We start from the raw sequence: 10,407 nt of genomic DNA on the forward strand, positions 1-10,407 counted from the left end.
TTTTTGTCTATGTAGTTTCCGCCCACCTTTTTTGTGTTCTAACATACATTTCTGACATTTCTTATTGTTATTGATCTGTCCAAAAATGTTTGAAGTTATACATATGTATGTATGTACACTAGGGCGGTCCAAAACCAGTAAAGTCGGAATTGTAATGCCGAATTTCCACTAGGCATTGAAATGACAAAAAATTCATACCATTTAAAAAAATACCATGTGGAAATGAACTTAATGACTATGTTTTTAATGTAATGACACGATTATTTTTTAATGCCCGACTTTGTCATTTGTCATTTTTGCCATTTAATGCCTAGTGGAAATCCAGCATAATGCTCACCCATTAGGTGTGTTCTATATCGAAAGACAGTATCACCCTATTTTTTTATTTTGAAATCAAAAAAATATTTAGAGGCCGCTCAAGGCGCTCAAAGTTTTCCATGTATTTTTATATGGGAAAAATAAATTTTTTTTCGTAGAAATGGTATAGAATTCGTGAACGTCGATATTTTTCGTCCGAAAAACTCTGGTTCTCTTCAGTAATAACACCCAATTGTTTATTTAACCATTTCTTAATACTAACAATTTTTTATTGGTCTCCCCATTGCATTTTTCGGGATTTTTGAGGGTTTATGGTGGACCAATAAATTATAGTTGCGATGAAAAAATTGTTAAATAAACAAATGGGTATTATTATTTGGAATTTTCTGCAGATAAACAGATTTTTCCGATAGAAATATATATGGATTTTTAAAAATTCTATACCATTTCCATGAAAAGTTGTTTTTCCCCATATAAAATACATGGAAAACTTTGGGCGCTTTTAGCGACCTTTAAATATTTTTTGATTTCAAAATAAACAAATAAGGGTATATACTTTTCGATATAGAACAATCCTAAGGGGTGAGAGCATAAAAATTCCGGCTTTACTTTTTCAAATGCATTTTTGGACCACCCTAATGTACACACGTGTGTGTTAAAGGACCAGTAAATAATACTTAAAAAATAAACAAAAACTATACCGTAGAGTGGAGCATACGAAAACAAGATTTACAGTATAACGTCTCAAGCAATAACTGTCGCACTTAAACAACCAAGAATATTTCTTGAGAAGCAGCACATAACTCCATAATTTATTCGATTTAGGGCCGCATCTTAAGTAGGCTTTTAAACACACATTTTTTCAGAGAAAATTGGCTTGAAAGGCAGATAAATTTTAAAACCTTTTTATTTCATGTAACAGTTTGATAACACAGGTTTAAAAAAAAAAAAAAAACAGATTACTCCATGGTATGCGACCCTCTGAATGCGAATCCCAGGTCTGTTAGCCTCCACAAGTAGGGAATAATGAACTAGTGTAACATGAAAAGTATAGTTTTGAGGAAAACGAATTAGAAGTTTTCATAATCCAATCGACCAAGTCTAAACTTTAATTGTACACTTCTTATTCAAAATATTCATATTTTAGATACACCACACTTTTTATTGATTCCTTAGCTGTTAATTCCCAAAAAATTCTATACCATATTTACTTAGAAATACATATTCAGGGCGTCGAATAACATAAACATATAAAGGTTCGGTTCAATATGCAGAAACTTTTTCTTTTTTTCTATGTAAAGCTCTGTAGTTGATAACATTTTTTAATGAACTGCAATAATCTTAGTTTATTTAAAATATTGTTAGCAGGACAGCTATAAGGCAGAGACCGTAACGAATATCCATTTTAAAGTGAAACGCAAAAAAAACATCTTTTGGCCTTTATTATTTCGAACAAGAAATACTTGTTATTTTTCTTTCTTCTTTATTTTACAACCCAGCTAGCCAGACAATTTCTGATATCAGACAAGATGGAATAAAAAGTTGACTATTTAGACAAATCTTACAGGTTTCGTACAGATTTCTGGGCGAAATGTCTGGAGAATTTTATTTATATCCTTATCCGATATAATAATAATAATAGATTGGCGCTTACACATATGTTAGTGTTTGGCCGAGCCTCTCCTCCGATTTGTGGCGTGCGCCTTGATGTTGTCACACAAATCGGAGGGACCTACAGTTTTACGCCGACTCCGAACGGCGATTGTGTATTTTTATGCGAAGCTGTTTTTCATGGCAGAAATACACTCGGAGGTTTGCCATTGCCTGCCGAGGGACGACCGCTGTTAAGAAAAAACCTTTTTTCTATATTTTTTTGCGATGTTGCTTTGACCAGGGCTTGAATCCAGGTGTTGATGAGTGAAAGCGCGCACTGCTTACCACTATACCACAGCGGCCTTATCCGATATATCTGGTCGAATTATGTCCGATATCGGGCATACACGTCTGATAATTCTTATTTTCCATGATTATGATTATTTGATCAGACATCTGTTAGATATGCGTCAGAATCGTCGGTTAGAATTTCCCACGTCGTGTCGGTTAGACTTCCTGTCAACCTCTCCATACGCTTCTCTGACCGATATCAGCCAAAATCATATAGATTTCTGACTGTTTTGCCCACGAGTCCGACGGATATCTAACAGATTTCCGGCAATTTTGCTAGCGGGGAAGACAAAAACAAATGGTAAAATTTTCCTGAAAAAAATTCCCATGGTTTATGAAAAATACCGAAAACTCCGACAAAAGCCCTAAAAATTAAACACAAACAACACCGAAGGTCCCAAAAAACTGAAAAAGTTCCAAAAAAATTGCAAAAAATAAAAGACGAAGAAACCCGAAATGTCTGCTCAAATCCAGAGAAAGATACAAGAAAAGTACAGAAAAAATCCAATTGATATTTGTACAAAAAAACACCGAAAGGTGCCGAAAGTATTAAAAAAAAAAATTCCCAGAATATCCCCTAAAATTTAGTAAAAAAAATGGGGGGAAGTCTCGAAAACAATTCCAAAATTAAAATAATGCATGATTGATACAGTTCCGAAAAAATCCAAAAAATTCCTAAAAATCTCGAAAAAAACAGATTTTTTTCTTGGGGGCTGTTAATGCTAAATAAATAATAAGTTTTAAAATGCTTATTCGCTTCTTTCACAAAAGATGTAAAAAATAGGATACTTTTTCAGGGCTAAAAGATCTAAGATAACCAAGAATGCTTTAGAATTTAAAGCTTTCGTGTAAATGTTGACATACATTATTTTTTGTTCGGTATTCGGCTACACTAAATATGGTGCCCGTAGCTGCATTTATTCAGGCAGAACGCCAATGCGCGTTTTCTATAATTTAATACAACTTTTCAGCATTTCTACATAGTACATTAAACTTTATATTTTTATGCATGTACATTAGGCTGGGTCGATTTTGTATGGGGGAAAATAAAAGTCATTTGACCGCATTGTAATAGTAATATTATGATGTCTTAGGTCTCAGCCAATTGTTATTGGCCACGAAAAATTAATTTAAAACTTATCTTTAGCCCGCGCAATTGAATCAAAGTGTATGAATTTTGAAAATGAAACTTTGGCTTGTAATATCTATGGAATGCGTTATTGTTATAAACATGACGATATATCAAATTAAGGGCTATTAAATTTAGAACCTCACGTTCATTTATCATTTTTCAATAAGTCTACACGTTTTTAAGATATTAAAATAAAAAATAAGAAAACTATGATTTTCCCTTATGAATTTTCAATTCTTCATTACTTCAGCAACCAAGTGAAAAATACAAAAAAGTGAGACGAGATTTATTTCAAACCTTTTAATGTTTATATAATATTAAAATGACCATGGACTTGGTCACGCCGATTTGGTCAGTTTTCAAGATCGTGATGAATGAATGTATTGTCAAAGATTAGGAATCGTTCGACAAGTTAATAGTAGTTTCAAACATATAAGTATTTACATACATTACAATTAGGGTGAGAAACGCCCATTTTAAGTCCATTTTTGCAGTCTTGAAAACTGGTGCGGAATGGTTTCATTAGTCGCCGCAGAAGCACATTTTTCGCGGTTTCTAAATTTGCCGTTATATGAAAGTAGGGGACGTGCAAGAAGTGTTTAGATATACATAAATATTTTAGTTAATTCCATTATGTGAAAAAGTGTGTGGAAGTAAATGCAATAGTCTTTAACATATCCTGGGAAATCCTTTTGCGGACTCTCCAATTGGACGATATTGCTTTGCATTCAGCTTGAACGAAAAAAGTCACTCGCTTGCACAGTTTTCTGTAATCCGGTTCTTTTATTTAAAGGTTATTTATACAATTGAAGAGAAATTTTTTTAGAAAAAAACTGGAAATCCACTTAAGTTTTTTCGATATAACTTTGGTAAATGTTACTCGATCGGTGCGTAATAATTAACAAATTGAAGGCGAGACTTAATGTTACTGATTTTTGATAATAATATGACTAAAATAGTTCAGATTATAAACAAATTATTTAAAATAGAAAAAATCTTGAACAAAATTTTTTATCATTTTCTTATATTTGCAATTTTTATATTGTATGTATAAACATAAGTAAACCAATTAGTGTGTCTAGAAGTTGTGCCTGTTCAGTGTTTCCATACTAATTTGCATAAACAAAATTTTTCCGCGATGATGGAAAATAATGGCTATTCTATTAGAGCTACCGAAATTGTTCCTAAATTTGCAAAAAATCGCAAACTAGCGATCTAAATGCACGCCAGCAATATTAATATTGTTCTTTACATCTTTTGACTATAGGCCAGTGCAATTATCAAGAGAACAATTAAAATTTTCTTGAAAATAGATGAGTTTGAGATTAACGATAAGATAAAGGGCTGCGCGAAATGATACTTGACTTTATCTTTTGCGTTAAAGGATTCATTATGTAATAATATGCACCAAAATTTTTGGCTAAACCCAGCATTTTTAACAAGAATTGGTCTTATTCGATAAGTGTGCTGTGGGTCACTTGGCGGTCGATGCGCGGGCTCTTACAATTAAAATGAAAGACTAATATTTCGCAGGCTTGTTGTTGACTTCATGATACAATACATTTTCACTATTACCAAGGGATTTGAGAAAAATTAGATTTTCGACCCGCCCTAATGTACATACATAAAATTATATAAGAAATTCTTTAAACTTTCTAAAAAAAATTATCTCTATAGGTCATAAAATGCATTGTAGTTATGTATGTACGTAAGTTTAATCCCCTCAAATTATTAACTAAAACTATTCGTCTCAGTGTGCCACTACAAGAAACCTACTTTGAGTAATAACATAAAAGGTAACCTCCTCAATTAGAATTACAAAGCGGTCACAAAAAACAAGTAATTATTTTTAGTTTACAACTTCTCACTTAAAAAGTAATTTTTTTGTGGCATGTTTTTCGCTGCATAATTACAAACTTTCATGGATACTGCATACTTATGTACATATGTACATTAGGGTGGTGAAAAAAAAAGTAAAGTCGGAGTCTTAATGATCTCACCCCCTAGGATTGTACCGAAAAAAATCCCTCTCCCTTCATTTTTATTTTGAACTCAAAATATATTCAGAGGTCGCTTAAAGCGCTCAAAGAGTTCTATGTATTTTATATGGGTCACCCCATTGCATTTTGTGGGGTTTTGGACCTGTTAAAAATGGTTACTATTAAAAAATTTAAAAAAAAACCGAGCTTTCCGATCGAAAAATATTGAATTTCAAGAAACGTATTCAATTTCAACGAAAAGTCGTTTTTAAATAATAAAAACAAATTGTCAAAACTAGTCAAACTTTTTTCGACCACTGTATGTATGTAAATATTTGTTATAGTCTTTCTTTTTTTCTTTATTTGTTAACTAACTTTATAGGCGTTTGGTTTGGTTTATGAATACATATGTACATATGTAGGTGAGAATTTCTTTGACATTTGTTTTGCTGTTCACAACATTTTTAACCGACTTCCAAAAAAGGAGGTTATCAGTTCGTCGGAATATTATTTTTTTTATGTATGTTACCGCATAACTTTTGACCACGTCAACCGATTAATCGATAATTCTTTTTGCATCGGAAAGGTTTTTGCAGTGGAAGAGGTGGTCCCATACTAATCTGGTTAAGATCCGATCAGTGGATCATGAGATATATATATATATATATATATATTTTTTTTATATGAGAGTTGAAGTCGGTTTTTTTTGCTAAAAATTACTTCTGTTTCAAAGAAATTCTCATCGAATTCAAATCGAATTTAACCTTGAATAACTTTTAAAGGAGTGAATTTATGTTTGACACTTTTTTTTTACAGCCTTCAAAACGATATATAGCTCATTCCGATGCGTTTACTTAAAGAACGGGTTATGAAATTTGAAATTGAAACAATATATTTCCTAAATCTTCCCTGCAAAAATTTGAGGACCAGGTGGTCTACTGGGACGTAATATCAAAGTACATATGCTAACTTGTTATGCTGACCTGGACCATTTCAAACGTAAAAAAGTGATATATGTGTTGAGCACCACCTCTTAGTGGCCCATCGGCAATTTGATTCGGAATTTTAAGAAAATGCATTTTAAATAATAGATCTTACTATTTAAATAAAAAAAAACACCTTTCAAAATGATCAAATATTTAGTTTATACCAAATCTTATGAAGTTCAGTCCATGGTCCAAAAGGGTAGTTATCTAGCTGGTCCCATGTTATGCAGTGTTGGACCAGAGGTGGTTAGAGCCAATGACATCGCAATATTAATGTAACCATATTTTTTACAAATGTTTGGACCATTTTGGTTATTAGTGTTGGTTACTAGGTAGCGTGGTCCTGTACTAGTATTTAACCTAGTCCCACTTTTGCAGGGCTTCACTATGTCCAAAATATTTCACGGGGAATTTTGAACAAAAATAGTAGATTTTTTTTAACCAATCTAATGTACATGTGCACATAATAATAACCTTTTGCTGATTTTTTTACATCAATTTTCTTGTTTTTGTTTGTTTTTTTTTTGGGTTTAGTTGGCTGTGTGTAAATTATTTTCTTACACCGCAAGGTTCCCAAGAAATATGCATATCACGCGACTTTGCACGAATATATACATATGTATGTATACTTAAGTTTATACGCATAGATGTGCTTCCGCCTCAATGTTAGCTCAAACACGAAGACGATTTTATTTTCATTGACTAATTGCGGAAAGTTAATTTTTTTTTTGGCTTGATTAAACATCTTTGCACATTTCCTCATACTGCATTGTAGACGACTCTTTTCCTAGCATTTAGAGGAAACATATTGGTTATAAGTATTATAAAAAAAAATCAGTTATTTTGGACCGCCTCCAAATAAGTACCTACATACATAGCTGTTAAGAAAATTAGTTTAATTGCAGCTATTCGACATTGCATCCCTAAATTAAATTATTCACGTTTTCTATGCGCTGTATAATTTCTAAATAGGAAATAGTTAGTGTTGCCAGGTTATTGGAGTAGTTTACCGCCAAGGGCATGCCATTTACCCCCCCGATTTCCCTTCCGTACCCCTAAATTTATTTATTAGGAATTTATTGTAATTAAACGACTTAACAAAAATGAGAATGTTATCAATTCGTCGGAATATTTTTTTAATATTTGCAATGTTTTTCGTAATAAATTTTTTTCGTTAACTTTTAATAGAAATATCGTGCATCAAATGCATCCAAATTTGGGAAAATTCGTCAAATTTACGAAGTTTACGAGGTTACGAGGCATTTACGCATTTCCATGAATACCCATATATTTATTGTATCTTTCAAAAAATGAAACTAATAATGAGGTATTACATTTTAAAAAACTAATAGATACAAGTTATATTCTCGCATACAAGTAGGGTTGCCAACCGTACTATAATATATAGTATTGTACTATTTTTTCCGTCTGCGTAATATACTATGAAAAAATACTATATTTCTTCAATTATAAATACGAATATATTTCAGTAAGTTGCTGAAAAAAATGTGTATTAAAATGGACTTTTATACTGAAATAACAATATTAAAAGAAAATTCTTTAAAATAAAAGTTCATAGGTCTAAAATGGCAATATTTTTAAGAATACTTAGAATGAATAACCAAATTTACTTAAAATTATTTCGTTTCGGCTCTCTATTCCTGAAACTTCGGCGTTCACAGATGGAGTTTTTTCTATTATGAATATGAAATGGAGAAAAAAAGCGATTATCTCACTAATAAAAAATTAACTTTTGATTTATATTAATTTAAATATTGATAGCGATAAAGCATATGATACTTTCAAAGAATTATATTTTTTATAGAAGAAATGCATAAGAGAGAAAACAGATATACACTTAAAAAGCATTGTTTTTTTATTTTTTATTTTTTAAATACTATATATTTTTGAAATGTACTATATTTTTTCAGATTTTTTTTGAAAAAGTACTATAGATTTCTTTAAAAGTGCTGGCAACCTTACATACAAGCGATGTCGCCGCCCAGATTATAAAATTGAGCTTTTGCGACTTTAATGACAAATTGCAAATGCAGACATATGTATTTGCACCTGCAGCTGCAAGTTTTAGATGAGGTTTGGTTAGAGTGGCGTCCCTGGTTTCCCGCGATGTCACACTGTGACCCGGCGCCCAAACTAGCCTTATTAAGAAGTATTTCGATTTAATAGAGAGGTCAGACATTCCCTTACAGATTTCGAGTGCTGTTCAGGGCCCTGATGGCCGCCTAACTGTGCGAAGTCCGGCAGCCTGAACATAGTTTTGATGGAGAGTTCCGGACAGAAGACACCTCCACCAACCCTGCCTCTAAGTTTTGATCTGTCCGTGAAGAAATTCACCGCACCCTGCGTAGTCCTCTTTTGAGGGAATGTAGGTGGAGAAGGAGCCACTGGGACCCATTTCTGGGGCGCAGTAATCTATCTAATCAGGGAAGAATTCAAATACTTCCAGAACTCCAGAGTGTCCAGCATCCGAGCCGGTTTCCCTGAGCCTAATAGCAATTCAAAAAATAAAATCTGTTACTACTGTTAAGTGGCTCATGTCTGCAAGCTTTGTCGAAACCATGTCTAATTTTTTGTACTTACTTTAGCAATCATTACTGCTTACTTTAGTAAGGGATGGAAATGGATTCTGGTTCTTGAAGCCCAACTTATATCACCCAAATAGTTGATTCCTAAAGGGCTTCAGTTTTTGACACAGTATCGTGGAGAAAAAAAGGAAGGATGGCTTATTAGTTTTGTGAATTTGTGCCTTGGTTTAGCTTGGATTGTGGAAGACAGCGCTCATTTAGTATACGGACAGCTGCAAGACTAACCATGGTGTCGTCCCTGGAGTCTATGGTATCCAACTCAGAAGATTCCTATTCACTAGCATGTGGCAAATTAACTCTGTATTTCAGGCCGAAGTGCATCCCATTGAACTATGTCTGAGGTAGAATATAGAAAGAAGGGCGACCAATGAACTCATCTGTATACACTCGCACAGGTTCCTTAATGACACGTGAATCGAAGAAGAGGGAGTCATGGAAAATCTTCTGGGAAAGCGTGGAAGGGTGTTATTAATCATCCAATGAGGAGTCAATAAATCTTCTCCGCAGGAGAAATCTATGTTGAGGCACCTGCCGTTGCACCTCCCTCTACACATGGCCTGGGCGATAAATTGGTTAAAACCCTTCAAGTACCCGGTGACCGAGGGTATCATACCTGCGTAGCTCAAAAACGCTGTAAACGTGGTGCAATTGGCTGGCTCCTATTTATACGAACTGCGTGAAGACCGCGTACATCCCCAAGGCTTGGATGGGATGAAACCAACCTAATAAGGCTTATCTAGAGCTTTCTGCGAGACAGAACTGTCGTGGGGGGTGGGGAAGTGCCTGCACCCAGCGTAGAGTCAATACGGGCACTCCGCAAAGTATTGTTCTCTTTTTGTTAGTTTTGAAAAAAATCCTCACAGACGAAAAAAGAATTTAGGCTTAAAAAAGCTTCATAAAAATATTTCTTAAATTTTTAACGGAATCATAATACTGCGATTTATGTATGATGCTGCTTTTTATAACTTTTTCAAAGATTGGTCTAAGAAATCTTGAATAGCTGGGCTAAAATTATACCGATTTAGACTTTTAAAGAATCAGTGGAAAGGTATAAATCGGTGAAGTTTTGGTTGAGTTATTCAAGTTTTTTTTAAACCAACCTTTGAAAAAAGTTCAAAAATAGCATCAAAAATCCGTAGAATTTTTTTTTAATATTTGTATGCAGATTTTTAAAGCTTTTTTGTCATCTGAAATGACTTTTTTTTAATACACAAAAAAACTATTTGATTCATAAAAAAATTAAATTTTTAAAGGTATTTTTTTTTGTATGGAGAGTGATGCAGGCTAATGTACATAAACTGCGTTCAATTGCGTTTCATTTTGACTCATTAAGGGTCAATATATTTCTATTAATTTTGCAAAATATTCCCTCCCAATAAACTGGTTTGTTAAGAAATTAAAACAGAAAAATCATAAAAGACGATTATATATAATTCTTTTTT

At 33.1% G+C, this 10,407-nt stretch overlaps 1 protein-coding gene across 1 annotated transcript in view; it reads left to right on the forward strand.

Moving 5' to 3' along the window:
- LOC118740647 (CD109 antigen) overlaps positions 1 to 10,407 on the forward strand; it is a 158,186-nt gene that overhangs the window by 5,145 nt on the left and 142,634 nt on the right.

The sequence above is a fragment of the Rhagoletis pomonella genome, unplaced genomic scaffold, assembly GCF_013731165.1.
Source record: "Rhagoletis pomonella isolate Grant_MI unplaced genomic scaffold, Rhpom_1.0 Rhpom_scaffold_00006, whole genome shotgun sequence".
NCBI lineage: Eukaryota > Metazoa > Arthropoda > Insecta > Diptera > Tephritidae > Rhagoletis > Rhagoletis pomonella.